This window comes from Aplysia californica, unplaced genomic scaffold, assembly GCF_000002075.1.
Source record: "Aplysia californica isolate F4 #8 unplaced genomic scaffold, AplCal3.0 scaffold00027, whole genome shotgun sequence".
NCBI classification, from domain to species: domain Eukaryota; kingdom Metazoa; phylum Mollusca; class Gastropoda; order Aplysiida; family Aplysiidae; genus Aplysia; species Aplysia californica.
Window position 1 is genome coordinate 948,465 of NW_004797297.1, and position 17,374 is coordinate 965,838.

The window sequence follows — 17,374 nt, forward strand, 5'->3', positions numbered from 1 at the left end:
TTAATCGAAGGAATTATGAGCCTAAAAAACTACTGAAAATATGCTGTATTGCCACCTCCGGGGCGGGGGTACCCGATCTTCTCGCAAGATTTAACCCTCTCACCCTCTCACCCTCTCACCCTCTCACCCTCTCACCCTCTCACCCTCTCACAGTTCCCCTACTCGATACCTTACTGTATTTGATGCCTGTCCAGCTGTTATTATTCGATATATTCTATTAGTTATATATATATATATATTTATATATATAAATACATATATATATATATATATATATATATGTTTTAGTTGATGCAAACGCAAGATCATTAAAGCTCATTAATCGAAACCTCCTTACAGGCCTTTTATCGATATCATCAAATCATTCGGTTGCATAGCTATCCTGCTATCGTTATATGATACCATCTTTGCTGATCATAATCTATAATATAGATTTGTCACAAACTTTAATAAGTAATCGATACTAATTTCAAACTTTCAATATTATTGTCATTGTATCGTCATTATCTTTTAAGATCAAAGTTTCGATACCAGCCGCGTGCGTGCTTATATTATTAGATAATTATTTGACTTGTAATCAGTATTAGATAAATTCTAAATGTCGTCATTCGACCCTGATATTATTCGATATATATATATATATATATATATATATATATAGTAACAAACATTCTATACCAACTGTGACTTTCAAGTCTATATTCGATTATTTGTTGATTGATATGATTTTTTGTTCATTGGTACTTTAAATTTAATGCACTAGCAGAATGTCGCCATAGTGGCGAGCACAAGACGTGAAGTGAAGGGACCACCTAACTTGTCGTATACACTTATTAAGCATCTCGATTCATTTATATAGTCGCTGTACTAACAATCATATTACATTATGGTTTTGCTTAGAATATTTTCGATCTGTCATTTTGTTCATTTTGAAAAACGCGCTTTCTAAAGTCTTACTAAAGCTTGAGACATTTCTTAATAGTTCGACTTTTAAAAGTTTTGCTAGATTTGTCTTTCAGTTATTAAAGCAGCTTTTCTGCCTTTTCTGTGTACTGTTGTTTAACAAGACTCTATAAGGTAATTGTTTCCCTTACTCAAGCAGTTATTTCGGGTTGCTGTTACCTACTTCATAAAAGAGGGCCCCTCTAGTATAGCGACTGAGTGTTCTACCTTCAAAATCAACTGTGTTTTTTTCTTTTAAGTCTTAAACATTTTACTTGCTAGGCGATGTTGTGTTACTAAAAAAAACTTTTAGGCCAAACAATCGGTTAATGAGACTCGTGGAGCAAGGCTGGAGATGAAGGGAAATGACTGAGGAAATGGCTTTTGAGAGAATACTTTACAAAGATTTACGGAACCTGGAGCCTTTAACCAAGTATTCCATTTATAAATACGTGTGAACTCTCCGTCTCTCCTGCCAATTCTCCGCTGCTTTCACTCTCTGTCTTTCTCTCTCTGTCTCTGTCTGTCTGTCTGTCTGTCTGTCTGTCTGTCTGTCTGTCTGTCTGTCTGTCTGTCTGTCTCTCTCTCTCTCTCTCTCTCTCTCTCTCTCTCTCTCTCTCTCTCTCTCTCTCTCTCTCTCTCTCTGTCCGTCTGTCTGTCTTTGTCGCTCCCTCTCTTTCGCTCTGTGTGTATGTGTGTGTGTGTGTGTGTGTGTGTGTATGTGTACGCGCATGTGTTTGTGTGTGTGTGTGTGCGTGTGTGTGTGTGTGTGTGTGTGTGTGTGTGTGTGTGTGTGTATTTCTCTGTCATTCGGTAGCACAACAACCACCACTGGGTGCTCTCGTGGTCTGGAGGTTCGATGTTCGCCTCTCATTCGGGCCCGACGTTGTGTCCTTGGGAAAGGCACTTTACACAAATTTTCCTCACTTCGTCCAGGTAGAAATGAGTACCCAGCTATAGACAGTGAACGATCTTGTCAGTTTGATAGTGTTTGAGCGCGTGAAATCCACAGCTTGCACTGTATGCTTCCACGAAAGCCGAGAATGTTTCCGAGTGTTCTCAGAGGGTCTGTTGGGGTAATAATAGTTGTAAAGCGCATAGAGCATGCTCTTGAGCATGGATAAGCGCTATATAAATGCAATTATTATTATTATTATTATTATTATTATTATTATTATTATTATTATTATTATTATTATTATTATTATTATTATTATTATTATTATTATTATTATTATTATTATCATTGTTATCATTCAATAGGTCCAGGTTTCGAAACCTGGCAGCGACGGAAATGTTTCATCTCCTTTCGCCTCCTTTCCACATCAAACCATGTTCTGTCGTCTGCCTTCGTCTCCACTTTCTGCCCTCACCCTGATCCCCTTTGCCTCCTCCTCTGGGCCCCTAACTGTTTAAGCAGCCTTTCTTCTGCTACTCATTGGCCTCTTCTTACTGCTGTCTTTCAGCCCCATCCCTTATCGTAGGATAGGTAAGATCTAAAAGCTTATGACATCACGCAGTTGTGAGCGCAGTTAACACTTGCCAAAAAAATCAAAAATAGAAAAAAAGTTATTTAAAAAAAGGCAACAAACAAAAAATTACAAACAAAAAACAAACAAACGACAGCAACCTCCCCCCCCCCCCCCAAAAAAAAAAAAAAACAACAAAAAAAAAAACCCCACCCTCGACCATGTTGTGCTGGAGGCATGGGCGTAGGTACTTGTGGTGGTCGAGCCTTTTCCTCGTTTATTCCCCTATATCTCCAGCCCTTGCTTCACCAGTGAGATTAAGCGATCGTTAGGCCTACACAATTTTTCACAATACCGTATCGCCTCCCAACTGAATTGTGGGGTGACTTGCGGGACCAAGCAAAGTTGCTTTTACAGGTAGAAGTCCCAGTCACAATACCAGAGGACTCCTCATTCATGAGGTAGATTCAATGAAGTATTTCATCAACTGCAACCCTTAATAAATGCTTGGCGGGTAAGGGAGATAATGACTTAAAAAGGTGTAACTATACAACAATGACCAGAACAATAAAAAAGCCGTTTTAAATAATGAAAAAACCAAACAAGCTATGAGTTTTTTCGAATTAGGGGAAATGTTGCAATTCTTTGTATGCTTTAGGAAATATTTATTTATTTTTTTAGAAACACAAATATGTGAATTTAGTCAAAGCAAAACCATAGTATAATTTAAATGTCTGCACATTGATTGTATAAACAACATGTCGTTATGTTAGAGTTGTGTTAGGAAGGTAAAGTGATCTCAGTCCACTTCGCTTTACCTCATTCAAATTCATGAATTTAAAATTGTGGTAAACAGATTTACAAAAACATAATGATACGATGAATTTAATTAGATCTCATGAAAATGATGATCAAATAATGTCACGCAAAAAGAGTATCGAAATATAACAGGGCAACAGACTTTCAGCAACAGATGTACGAGGATTATTCTAAGAATTAAGTGACAAAAGTATATAGAAGTAGAAATAGTACTTTAAAAATGACGATGGATCGGACCCACTTTAAGAAATCCAACCAGAAATATCACAAGACAGTCGCTGAAGTGGAACCCACAAGGGGCACGAGGCAGGTGAAGGCCACGGGAAACATGGGGGAGATACGAGGACAGGGACATGAGAGAGATGAAGCTCACTTGGAACGAGCTTGGAAGTATAGCCCATGACATAGAGATTAATGGAAGGGGCTCGTATGAGGCCAGGGGTGAAAGGCATTGATGAAAAGGCGCCATACGCATCGAATATTGATTAGTTAAGGGAAGAGAAGGGAACCGGTATGCCGGTTTAGAGCATAGTAAAATTACATTATCCTTAAAGTGGTCTCGAATACTGACTAGAATTAAACGGAAGCGAGGGAAACTCGAATAGTAATAATAGGTTTATGGAGTTATTGAAAACTGATTAGCCAAGGGATGTATCAAATGACCCCGAGAGAGCTTCAAAACAAAGATTGCAGCGTCATCTGAATCAATGCGTGAACTTCCGCGGACACTTTGTTGGCCGAATGAACTATCTTGTCATGAACGATCTTTGAACATAATCATTACTCCATGATTACCATTATTCGACATGTCTTTTAGTCATTATTCGATACTTCATTAGAATCATTACTGGACATTTCTGTGGCACTGTAAATATTTGATACATCCCTTGGCTAATCAGTTTTCAATAACTCCATAACCCTATTACCATTCGAGTTTCCCTCGCTACCATTTAATTCTAGTCAGTATTCGAGACCACTTTAAGGATAATGTAATTGTACTATGCTCTAAACCGGCATACCGATTCCCTTCTCTTCCCTTAACTAATCAATATTCGATGCGTATGTCGCCTTTTCATCAATGCCTGTCACCCCTGGCCACATACGAGCCCCTTCCATTGATCTCTATGTCATGGGCTATCCTTCCAAGCTCGTTCCAAGTGAGCTTCATCTCTCTCATGTCTCTTTCCTCGCATCTCCCCCATGTTTCCCGTGGCCTACACCTGCCTCGTGCCCCTTGTGGGTTCAACTTCAGCGACTGTCTTGTGATATTTCCGCAGGACTTTCTTAAAGTGGTTACGATCCATCTCTACTTTTTTAGTACTATTTCAACTTCTATATTCTTTTGTCCTGTCCTTTCCCACAGCTCTTCATGTCTTATTCTATCCTGCCACATAATTCTTAGAATAATCCTCGTACATCTGTTGCTGAAAGTCTGTTGCCCTGTTATATTTCGATAGTCTTTCGCGTGACATTATTTGATCATCATTTTCATGAGATCTAATTAAATTAATCGTATCATTATGTTTTTGTAAATCTGTTTACCACAATTTTTAATTCATGAATTTGAATAAGGTAAAGCGAAGTGGACTGAGATCACTTTACCTTCCTAACACAACTCTAACATAACGACATGTTGTTTATACAATCAATGTGCAAACATCTAAATTATACTATGGTTTTGCTTTGACTAAATTCACATATTTGTGTTTCTAAAAAAATAAATAAATATTTCCTAAAGCATACAAAGAATTGCAACATTTCCCCTAATTCGAAAAAACTCATAGCTTGTTTGGTTTTTTCATTATTTAAAACGGCTTTTTTATTGTTCTGTTCATTGTTGTATAGTTACACCTTTTAAAGTCATTATCTCCCTTACCCGCCAAGCATTTATTAAGGATTGCAGTTGATGAAATACTTCATTGAATCTACCTCATGAATGAGAAGTCCTCTTCTATTGTGACTGGGACTTCTACCTGAAAAAGCAACTTTGCTTGGTCCCGCAAGTCACCCCACATTTCAGTTGAGAGGCGATACGGTATTGTGAAAAATTGTGTAGGCCTAACGATCGCTTAATCTCACTCGTGAAGCAAGGGCTGGAGATGAAGGGAAATAAGCGAGAAAAAGGCTCGACCACCACAAGTACCTACGCCCATGCCTCCAGCACAACATGGTCGAGGGTGGGGTTTTTTCTTCTTTTTTTTTTAGGGGGGGGGGGGGGGGGGTTGCTGTCGTTTGTTAGTTTTTTGTTTGTAATTTTTTGTTTGTTGCCTTTTTTTTGTTTTGTTTTTTGCTTTTTTCTATTTTTGATTTTTTGGCAAGTGTTAACTGCGCTCACAACTGCGTAATGCCATAAGCTTTTAGATCTTACCTATCCTACGATAAGGGATGGGGCTGAAAGACAGCAGTAAGAAGAGGCCAATGAGTAGCAGAAGAAAGGCTGCTTAAACAGTTAGGGGCCCAGAGGAGGAGGTAAAGGGGATCGGGGTGAGGGCAGAAAGTGGAGATGAAGGCAGACGACAGAACATGGTTAGATGTGGAAAGGAGGCGAAAGGAGATGAAACTTTTCCGTCGCTGCCAGGTTTCGAAACCTGGACCTATTGAATGATAACAATGATAATAATAATAATAATAATAATAATAATAATAATAATAATAATAATAATAATAATAATAATAATAATAATAATAATTGCATTTATATAGCGCATATCCATGCTCAAGAGCATGCACTATGCGCTTTACAACTATTATTACCCCAACAGACCCTCTGAGAACACTCGGAAACATTCTCGGCTTCCGTGGAAGCATACAGTGCAAGCTGTGGATTTCACGCGCTCAAACACTATCAAACTGACAAGATCGTTCACTGTCTATAGCCGGGTACTCATTTCTACCTGGACGAAGTGAGGAAAATTTGTGTAAAGTGCCTTTCCCAAGGACACAACGTCGGGCCCGAATGAGAGGCGAACATCGAACCTCCAGACCACGAGAGCACCCAATGGTGGTTGTTGTGCTACCGAAAGACAGAGAAAGACACACACACACACACACACACACACACACACACACACACACACACACACACACACACACACACACACATACACACAGAGCGAAAGAGAGGGAGCGACAAAGACAGACAGACGGACAGAGAGAGAGAGAGAGAGAAAGAGAGAGAGAGAGAGACAGACAGACAGACAGACAGACAGACAGACAGACAGACAGACAGACAGACAGACAGACAGACAGACAGAGACAGAGAGAGAAAAACAGAGAGTGAAAGCAGCGGAGAATTGGCAGGAGAGACGGAGAGTTCACACTTATTTATAAATGGAATACCTGGATAAAGGCTCCAGGTTCCGTAAATCTTTGTAAAGTATTCTCTCAAAAGCCATTTCCTCAGTCATTTCCCTTCATCTCCAGCCTTGCTCCACGAGTCTCATTAACCGATTGTTTGGCCTAAAAGTTTTTTTTAGTAACACAACATCGCCTAGCAAGTAAAATGTTTAAGACTTAAAAGAAAAAAACACAGTTGATTTTGAAGGTGGAACACTCAGTCGCTATACTAGAGGGGCCCTCTTTTATGAAGTAGGTAACAGCAACCCGAAATAACTGCTTGAGTAAGGGAAACAATTACCTTATAAAGTCTTGTTAAACAACAGTAAACAGAAAAGGCAGAAAAGCTGCTTTAATAACTGAAAAACAAATCTAGCAAAACTTTTAAAAGTCGAAACATTAAAAAATGTCTCAAGCTTTAGTAAGACCTTAGAAAACGCGTTTTTCAAAATGAACAAAATGACAGATCGTATAATATGATTGTTAATACAGCGACTGTATAAATGAATCGAGATGCTTGATAAGTGTATACAACAAGTTAGGTGGTCCTTTCACTTCACGTCTTGTGCTCGCCACTATGGCGACATTCTGCTAGTGCATTAAATTAAAGTACCAATGAACAAAAAATCATATCAATGAACAAAAAATTGAATATAGGCTTGAAGGTCACAGTAGGTATAGAAAGTTTGTTACTCTATATATATCGAATAATATCATGGTCGAATGACGATATCTAGAAGTTATCTAATACTGAATATAAGTGAAATAATTATCTAATAATAAGCACGCACGCGGCTGGTATCGAATCTTTGATCTTAAAAGATAATGACAATACAATGACAATAATATTGAAAGTTTGAAATTAGTATCAATTACTTATTAAAGTTTGTGACAAACCTAAGGATATATTGGTTAGGTTTTGATTATGATCAGCAAAGAAGGTATCATATAACGATAGCAGGATAGCTATGGAACCGAATGATTAGATTATATCGATAAACGGCCGGTAAGGAGGTTTCGATTAATGAGCTATAATGAACTTGCGTTTGCATCAACTTTAACTTATATAATATATCGAATAATAACAGCTGGACAGGCATCAAATATAGCAAGGTATCGATTAGGGGAACTGTCTACTATAGTCCAGGCAGATACCGGATAGACTCTTTCAAGTAGGTATCGAATAATGGCATCAAGTGATGTACTGAAAGGGCAAGGGTCGTACCGAATAATGAACAGGCAGATCGGTATCGAATATTGTTCAGCGAAGGGGAAGCAAACAGACATAGGTGGTATCGAAAATTGACCGGCACTTGAGATATCGAATAATGACCTGGCGATGGCGATGGCGATGGCGATGGCGAGGAGGGTTAGGGTTAGGGTTAGGGTTAGGGTTAGGCAGAACTACTGCTTTGTACACTTTCAGCTTGGTGTTAAGGCTTAGTCCTCTTCGCTCCCAGACCTTGTCTTTCAGTCTACCGAAGGCTGAACTAGCTCTAGCAGTTCTGTAGGCCACTTCCTCATCGATATTGACCGAACGAGAGAGGGTGCTGCCAAGGTAGACAAACTTATCTGCCACTGCCAGTCTCTGGTCGTAGTTGGTGCAATGGGGCTCTTCGTAAGGAGCCGATGGGGCTGGCTGGTACAGAACTTCGGTCTTCTTTGTGGAGATAATGAGGCCGAAATTTTTGCAGGCTTTAGAAAAACGGTCCAGGCTTCCCTGCATGTCTGACTGAGTACTGACATTCAGCGCGCAGTCGTCCGCAAAGAGGAAATCGCGGACTATGCCTGCATGGACTTTAGTCCTCACCTGCAGCCTCCGAAGGTTGAAGAGTTTCCCATCAGTGCGGTAGCGAAAACTGACACCGATATCTCCGTTGTGGTAAGCGTCGGTCAGCATAGCTGAAAACATAATGCTGAACAGAGTGGGGACCAGCACACAGCCCTGCTTCACTCCATTAGTGACGGAGAAAGGCTGGGAGTACACGCCATCGTCTTGCACTCTTGCTGTCATGCCATCGTGGAACTGTTGGACCATCACGATGAACTTTGCGGGGCACCCGAACTTTGCCATGATCTTCCGCAGCCCTTCGCGACAGACAGTATCAAATGCTTTCGTCAGATCCACAAATGTGGAGTAGAGTCCAAGGTTCTGCTCTTGGCATTTCTCTTGTAGTTGACGAGCAGCGAAGATCATGTCCAAAATACTGCGTCCCACGCGGAATCCACACCGACTCTCAGGGAGCAGGTCGCGTTCCAGGTGTGGAACCAGGCGATTGAGCAGGATGCGAGCCAGGATCTTCCCAGCGATGGAGAGCAGGGCGATGCCTCGGTGGTTGTCGCAGGTGTTCCTGTTTCCTTTGCGCTTGTAAAGGTGGACAATTGAAGCGTCTTTGAGTTCCTGTGGCAGCTTTTCTTGTAGTCACATGGCGGTAAACAGGTTTGTCAGTTTCTCTACTAGTGTTGGGCCTCCAGAGGCGTAGATTTCGGCTGGAATGGAGTCGGCACCTGGTGCCTTGCTACTGGACAGGCGTTTGACAGCGAGCATTACTTCTTTTTCTGTTGGTGGGTCTGCCAGAGTGTTGTCGATTGGCACTTGTGGTAGTCTTTCAATGGCTTCACTGTTGATGGAAGATGGTCTGTTGAGGACACTGTTGAAGTGTTGTGCCCAGCGCTCGATGATTTTCTCTTTGTCTGTTATCAGCGTGCCCCCGTCTGCGCTGAGTAGAGAGGATTGCCCTGACGAGGTGGGTCCGTAGACGGCCTTGAGAGCGCTGAAGAAGTTCTCCATGTCCTTCCTGTCTGAGTAGGCCTGGATGGCGTCGGCCTTCTCACTGAGCCATTTGTCTTGTAGTCGTCGTAGTTCGAACTGGACTCTCCTCCTGGCCGTATTGAAGATCTCTATCTTTGAGGTGGAAGAGGGGTCATTTAGGAGTGCTCTGTGGAGTCGGTGCTTCTCCTCTAATATTGTCTGGATGTGACAACTGTTGTCGTCGAACCAATCTTTGTGCTTGCGGGTAGTGGGGCCAATGGTGTCGAGGGCAACATCATAGACGGCGTCACGGAGACGTGCCCACTCTGTCTCAACATCGGCATGTGGGTCTATGTCGCTTGGTTGTAGTTTTTTCTCTAGCTCTTCTACCAGCGCATGTTTGACAAGATCGTTCTTGAGCATGGAGACGTTCAGTCGCTTGGCCACTTTGATGCCTTGGGGCCTCCTGGGTGGTGTGATTCTGAGGCTCATCTTTGAGATGAGGAGACGATGGTCTGTCCAACATTCTGCACCGCACATGGTCTTTGTGACTCTTACATCCTGTCTGTCTCTTTGCCTGACGATGGCGTAGTCGAGTAGATGCCAGTGCTTGGAGCGTGAGTGCATCCATGACGTCTTGTTACGATTGGGCAGGCGAAAGACCGTGTTGGTGATGAGGAGATCGTGGGCAGCGCAGGTTTCCAACAGGAGGAGTCCGTTGCTGTTGCAGTTGCCAACACCGTGTTTCCCTAACACTCCCTCCCACGACTTGTGGTCTCTGCCGACTCGAGCATTGAGGTCACCAAGGATGATGAGTTTGTCTGCCCTGGGTACAGCTGTGATGGTCTTTTTTAGGTCCTCGTAGAATTTTCCTTTTATGTCGTCGGGGTTGGTCATAGTGGGTGCGTAAGCGCTGATTAGCGTGGCGAATTTCTTCTTGGAGAGCGGGAGGCGGGCAGTCATCAGGCAATCGTTGATTCCCTTAGGGGGAGCTGCCAGCTTGTTGACCAGGTTGGACTTGATAGCAAAACCAACCCCTGCCTCGCGAGGCTCCGCGGCGCTCTGCTGGGACCGCCTTTCTGCCTGTTGAACCACCGAGTGGTTTCGTCTGCGCAGTCCGCCGGAGCCAGTCTTTGCATGCGTAGGGAGACAGACCCTAGTTATCTCACTAGTGGGTTTGAGACCCGACCAGCTACCCTCTACCTGGTTCAGCCCGCCTGCCAAAGCGGTTACCGGGGTGTGGCCGCTGCGCATGCTGCAGCTTCGTGGAGCCACAGGTGAGAGTTGAGTGTCCGGTGGGAACCAATGTAGAGAGGGCTGTCCTGAAAAGGACATGGCAGGCCTTCCCCATACAGAGGTACTATCTGTCCCTGACCACTCTACACCCCTAGTCTACTACTACTACTACTACTACTACTACTACTACTACTACTACTACTACTACTACCACTACTACTATTACTACTACTACTGCTGTTACTGCTGCTGCTGAGTGGGTGGTTGGCGGGTGCTCTGGTGTGGTATGCTTCTTCTTTCCTATCAAACATCTATCGTCCTTATCTCCCCTCCTTCTTTTTATGTTTGTTACTCTCTTGTAACACCTCTAATCTTCTGGCGCTCATATGACCTTATGCAGTTGCGGGCGCCGTAAAACCTCTACTAAAACTACTAAAGAAGCTGCTGCGGCTGTTGCTGTTACTACTACTATTACAGCTGCTCAGCTGCGGCTAACACTATGTCTGCTACAGTACAACAGAAGAAGAAGAAGAAGAAGAAGAAGAAGAAGAAGAAGAAGAAGAAGAAGAAGAACAAGAACAAGAAGAACAAGAAGAACAAGAAGAAGAACAAGAACAAGAACAAGGAGAAAAAAATAAGAAAAAGAAGGCTTGTCGTAAATGTGCGGGTCCATAATGTGGCTCGAACTCTATAATGGTCTGGCATGTTCTGTTTGTTTGTTTGTTTAGTATAGGGTTTTACGGTGCTCGCAACTGCAAAAGGTCATATGAGCGCGCGGGACACACCTAATACTTTTTCGTTGGTAGGAAATTCTGAATTTTGCCCGGGTGGCAGCCGAAGCCTACTCTTATCGATTTTAGACCACCAAGGGATCTTTAACGTGCGCAACTTGCACACGGGCCCTCCGAGATTTTTCGCCCTTGTCCGAGAAGGCTAGGTGTAGATCTTTCCTACCAGAAGATCAGGGGTGTGGCAGAAAGACAGCAGTTAGGAGGAGCCAAGGAGTAGCAGTAGAAAGGCTGCAGAAAGAGTCAGGAGCCCAGAGGAGGGGGCAAAGAAGGTGAGGGGGTGGGGGCAGAAAGTGGAAATGAAAGCAGACAACAGAACATTGTTAGAGATCAGGAAAGGATGTGAAAGGAGACAATTTTAGAGAAGAAAATTTTTTGGTCGGTACCCGGAATCGAACCCGGGACCTTTGAATGAGAGGCCAACACCTTAACCTCTAGGCCACGAGAGCCCCCTCTGGCATGTTCTTATGTCTTGATTCATAATAAATGAATTAACAAATTTAATCTAGTAAATCGAATCAAACTTAAGAAAACAAGTCACTTTATTGCGGACTATAATATTATATCTTGATGAACACTGACGGAATTTCTAAATTCAGTCTAGACCAAGGAGAAAAAAACCCAACCTTTTTATGGATCGTGGGGGTGATGCCCGGCGGGGAAGCATGTAGCCGGTTAGGATGACGCGTTTCGACACGTCGTGTCAAGACGGCCTTCTGAAACCGAAACGGATACATACGTGACTAGTTGGGCCAGGACACTTTTTCCCAAGCTGCAGGTGTCCGTTTTGGAAAGTCTCAATTAAAATATATTTCTATATATTTTTCAAACTTCATATTTATTGGGGACACGTATCATGCTATTTACTATTCATTAAGCAAATAAAACAAAAATTGAAAATTTGTGTGTAGCCGGTTTGGGAAAAACACCAACGATATGTGATTCTTTCTTCTTTGCTTTCATGAATTCTTATTTCTTTGCGTTCACGTGACTCTTTCTTCCTTGTGTTCATGTGATTTTTTCTTCCTTGCGTTCTTGTGATTCTTACTTCTTTGTGTTTCCCCGCTAGGAGTAGTCGACTGCTGGTTCTTCAATTGCAGTGCAATTGATTTTTACGTAGGGCCCCTTGCCAGCAGGCAGGCACAGTCCAATTTCGAAGGTACACTATATTCAGCTATTTTAAACTGACCAGAGTATTTTTCAGCTTCGTCAGAAATTTAGAAATTTGTCCAGTTGGCGGCCGAAGCCTACTCTTATCGATTTTAGAACCACAAAGGGATCTTCAACATGCGCAACATGCTCACGGTACCTCCCAGATTTTTCGCCGTAATCTGACTGGGCTAAGTGTTAGATTTTACATATCCTAAGATCAGGTGTGTGGCTGAAATACATCAGTAAAAAAGAACCAGGATCACAGTAGACATAGTCAAGAGTCAAAGGGAGAGGAGGGCAGAGGAGGGCGGAGGTTGGAGATGAAAGCATGTGACAGACTAGGACTAAAAACCGGCAAAGAGGAAAAAAGTGAACAAATTTGTAAAGACAACTTTTCGTCGCTGTCAGTCGACAGGTGAACGCCATAATTCCAGACCAACTAAGTTCCATATATTATACATGATGTGTTCAGGGAAAACGTTAAGCCCTATGAAGTACGCCGATTCTGCAAGTTATATTCTTTTGTGTAGGTCTAAATGGTGCCAGATACTTTATTTTATAGCGTAAGGGACACCGATTTTCTTAACTTAACTATTGCAAAACAATGCAAGGCATTCCCATATATAACGTCCTAGTCTAAACATTTGGCAAGAAGAGTTTATTCATGGTCATCAAAGCAGTTTTGATAACAGTAATTAAGAGAACATCCAAAAATCTCTACGATAGTAAAGTTTAACACAAAAGGATTATTACTCAGTTCAGTTTATTAACGTTCACAGAATGTGTTTGTGTCCCGACGCTCTCGTCAATTTTTGGACATGTAGAGTTAATCAGTATCATCTTAACGCTTGTTCCTTTGCCTTGCTTTGGAAGAAAATTATATCCATTTATCTTGAATACATGTTGAGTTATTTGCAAATCAAGGAGGTGGGGGGTCACCAGTTTTCAGAGTTAAAATTAGTGAGAAAATGGCCGCCAAAGATGAATTATTTCCCTAGCTTGAGAGTCCATGGAAACATTTTCTGGGCCATTAATAAACGTTTTTCAGTAAAATCCACATCCGCGTAAAAATTTGTTCTTTAATGGTCATGAAAGGTGTCGAGCCAAAAAACAAAAATCCGATAAAAATTCATAAACCTTCCGAAAAGAACTCCAGTTACTTCACTTTGATAATTTTGACGAGTGCCTGATTTCACCACGCTGGCTCACATTTTTTAGATCCGAGTGCAACCGATTCCCGTAAACAACAATGGAAAAGCTGCTTAAATGTGCCCTTGAACTTGCTGCTCATCCTATAATAGACGAGGATGTTGATAGTGGAGTTGAAAGTCTCAATGAGCATCCCTAGGGAGACCAGTGTCCAGTTGGTGTTGGCGTAGCGGCCGATGAGGTTCAATTCTGGTTCAATTGCTCGAGCTGCCATGACCAACGTATTCGGTGTGAAGGAGGCTATGAAAATAACTGAAATGACAGTCACCATGGCAACCACTCGTTTGTCTTTGTTGGATATGTTCTGCCTTGCACCGGAAGCCATCTGTCGCCATTTTCCTTTTCTGTTGAGCTGGACTACGATTATAACGGTGCAGATGGCAACAATAGCGAATGAGATCAGAAGTAAGAAAATGTCAGTGATGAATAAGGATGCATCTAACACGGCCTGCCTGTTCCCTGTAAAATATATGCCCAGAAGAGATTTGTTGAGAGCCGGGTAAAATTTCCAGTCGTAGTACGAAGTGAGGTACACGGGGAGCATAGTAGGGGCCATGAGGAAGAAAATGCTCACGTTGAAGACTAAAGCCACTCGACGAGTAATGATGGTCTTGACCTTGAGGGGCGCAGACACGCAGAGACAGCGCTCAAACGCAACGAAAGCCGTGATCCACCCCGTGGTCTTGGAGAAATACCTGATAGCAAGATGTAAAGAAGTGAAGTGAGGGTAGAAGAACAGTTCTGTTTGGTTAATACAAGATTTCAAAATACTGTAAATCCACTTCATCAAGGTGGCTTATGAGCAAACGAACAAACCCCCAACCCATCAGCAGAAAGGCAATCACGCATTTTCTAAAATTTCCATTATATATTTGTACGCTGTAATCCATACACATAACTTGGGGGTGAAGGTTCACTGGGCTCCGTCGAAGGACAAAAGCAATGTGGATTGTAAAAGCAGAAAGACACGATATATTTCAGAAAAATAACTTCCTTAAGTGCAAATTGAACTCACTTCTTTTTTAATGTAAGACGAAAAAAATAGATGTAAGCATTGTATTTCCTCTTCACAGTAAAATGAACTCAACCGTTTTACCCAATCGTTTGTAAGTGTAGCATTGATTTTTTCGCCATATTATTTTTGCCCTTTCTCCTTTCTACGCTGACGTTTCCTCTCTAACCATTAGGCCATGCGCCTTCCATTCAACAAAATGTACTTGTATGTCGGCTACTGGATCAATATACAAGGTGATCCACACAAAAAACTGCACAACTTTTTTTCTGAATATGTCGCACAAACAGATATAATTCATTCAAAAGGAATTTGTTTGACATAAAATTTACAAAGGAAAAATTTATTTTCGAAAACGGAAATGGCTTTAATAAAAACCACATATAAATGCAAAATGCACCAATTTAAAAGATCTTGTAAAGAACGCCATTTCATTTTATTTTTTAGATCTAATCTTTCCGTCCCTGTAACCTTTAAAAATTATTTATTTTCTCCTACAGAATTAAAAAAAAAACGTATTTTGTAAGTTCTGAAATTTAAAGGACCAATGGTCTATATTGCCTCCTTTGGACTCGACACATTTTAACGCGTCGTTCGTAATGTTCAGTGGAGGCCAAACACAAGTATCCACTCAACCAAGAGTACTCAAAGCCGCACACACTGTACACCTTACAGTATGGAGCTGTTTCTAGAGACAACAGGGGGAGGGGGTGGTGAGGTTGCCCAAATAGACAGCATTTGGGGAGTTCATATGACCTGAACGGTAAATATGGGCTTTGCCAAGGAACCAAATGTCATAGAAGAATAAATGTTCATGCTTTTCAAGACTATCGAGGAATCATGAACACATTGCTATCTTCTGATAGTTTCGCGAAAGGGAAAATAGGACAGTGGTAGAAGAAGATCTGCCTTGAGAATGTGGACCGTTGAGATGTAGGAAAGTCATTGGGGCAGACGTCGTCTATGTAACGGACATATGTTCATGGGGCTCATCCACTAAATTCTGCACCCTGGTGACGTTTAAAGGGGTGCGACCGTGTGTGTTTGACTTGAAATGGTCGTTTTGTTAGGAAATATTTAGTTCTGATTCTCTTAAGGTCCTAACTCATAGACCATTTTCACCCTTGACATCAAAAAAGGCCTTGCAGGCACTCTAACATTATTTCCGTGCCTTGTGCGAAACTTACGAAATGAGTTGGTGCTGAGGGAATGTTCAATACAAAATGCTCTCTGCTATTCACTAATCTCAACCATGATCTCAACAGGAAAAGGAAACTTGAGAAAGACTATCTACAAACTTCTGTTGGCCTGTTAGTCTACTGTCGCTTGCAATATGGCGCAATCGTAGGGATTTTTAGAGGAAGGCCTGATGCGAACTAGTGTGTCATGCTACAAAAATGGGGACATAGCTGGACATGGGTTGCTCTTTTACACGCTATGTAGAGCAAAACTATTCTGTGGATTTATCTAAAATTAATATCAGACAAATTCCTTTTGACGTCCAAATGTTATGTCCAAATTGCAACGCAAAACTTCAGTGTGGAGGAAAATATTAACAAAACCCGCTGTACAGTTGTTGGTTTTTGGATTACCCTGTATAACAAGAAAAACCAACAAACAACAAATCAAACGTGAAACAACAATCTGTTGTGAACAGACATTTTCTTATAAATAACATGTCATCCGTGTGTTCTACTTTTCTGAATCAATATGACAAAGAATATAGCATCGCTGACAATCAGAAACACTATTATAATTAATTTAGTTTTTGTTAAAGTTTTATGACGTTTGCAATACAAATAGGCCACGTAAATGTCGAAGATTAGAGGCGTTACTGGACAGTAACATATACAGAAAAGAAGGCGAGGGTTAAAGACAATTGATGCTAGGTTGGAAAGAAGGAGCAGACATCACAAGAGCATTCGCCAATCATCGCCAGAAACACTAATCTTAGGAATTGCATTCCTTAACCATGTTCCAAAGAATCATATTTCAAATTCGATGTTTTGCTGTTGTTTGAGTAGCCTACATAGTGACCGCCCCTCCTTGCCGCCCTTTCAGTGCGTCCTTCTCTTGTTTAACTAAAACCACCTACCTGTGTGGGAACCCGCCAGTGAGACTCTGTATCTCTAGAGGGCTGAAGGGAATGTCCAAGTCCTGGAACCAGGGGTTGACACAGATGTTGAACCATTGCTGAGTAATCAGTGCCCCGAGGTCACCGACAGCCAGAGCGCACAGGCTTATGTTGACGGTGTCGTGGAACCCTTGCTTGGCGAACACAGTGATGTTGATGATGTTAGCGACGATACCCAGAAGGCAGAGGGCGTCGCCAACGACCACCAGGGACACAATCACGAAAATCTGACGAGCCTCGAAGCTGATGAGATCTTCGAGTGCTGCGCTTGTGGTGGTGGTAAGATTCCCTTCAGACATTGTCCAAAAACTGTTCCAAAATACGGTTACCTCTTGCTAGTTGTCAGCTCTGAAAAAACAACAACCCAGAAGAAGCATCGTGTTGAATAGGGTGTTACAATTTCCTTTATGTTCCTATTTCGTCCCAACCTATCTCATGTGATTATTTCCCACCCTCTATTTAAAGTAAATCATACTTTCTGCCCAAGAAAAAGGCCAAAAGAACGTTAAACAGCCTGTCAAAAAA